Genomic DNA, 221 nt, shown 5'->3' on the forward strand with positions numbered 1-221 from the left:
TCCCCCCCTATCTCACCCCCCCCGCTCTCTTCTCCCACCTCTCTCCACTTCTCCCCCCTCTCCCCCACCCCCCCTCTTCCCCTCTCCCCCCTCTCTTCCTCTCCCCCTCTCCCCCCTTCTCTCACCCCCGCCTCTCTCTCACTCCCCCTCCCTCTCACACTCCCCCTCCCTCCTCTCTCCACTTCTTCTCCCCCCCCTCTCTCCCTCCCCCTCCCCAGAAG

Source organism: Rhinoraja longicauda, chromosome 5, assembly GCF_053455715.1.
Source record: "Rhinoraja longicauda isolate Sanriku21f chromosome 5, sRhiLon1.1, whole genome shotgun sequence".
In the NCBI taxonomy this organism is placed as follows: Eukaryota; Metazoa; Chordata; class Chondrichthyes; order Rajiformes; family Arhynchobatidae; genus Rhinoraja; species Rhinoraja longicauda.